Below are 266 nucleotides of genomic sequence, written 5' to 3'. Positions count from 1 at the left end.
GATCTAAATAGGCATTCTCAGTCTCTGGAGTCCGTGTGTAACCCCTCTGCCAGGCCCTGACGGCCGGAACAAGGGCTGGGTTCAAATTTAGGGGTTTTACACCAGCTTTTCAAACTGACCTTGAGCCTCCACCCAGAAATATGGGAAAGTAGCGTTTGTACTAGGTGTTCTAACGGACTTCCCCCCTCTCCAGCAGATGTTAAACTGAAACGGGCTTGATTACAAGAGGTGCAGGGGAGAAAGGAGCAAACATATAACCTTAAAGA

This window comes from Alligator sinensis, unplaced genomic scaffold (assembly GCF_000455745.1).
Source record: "Alligator sinensis unplaced genomic scaffold, ASM45574v1 scaffold1056_1, whole genome shotgun sequence".
NCBI classification, from domain to species: domain Eukaryota; kingdom Metazoa; phylum Chordata; order Crocodylia; family Alligatoridae; genus Alligator; species Alligator sinensis.
Note: the sequence above shows the minus strand (reverse complement) of the source record.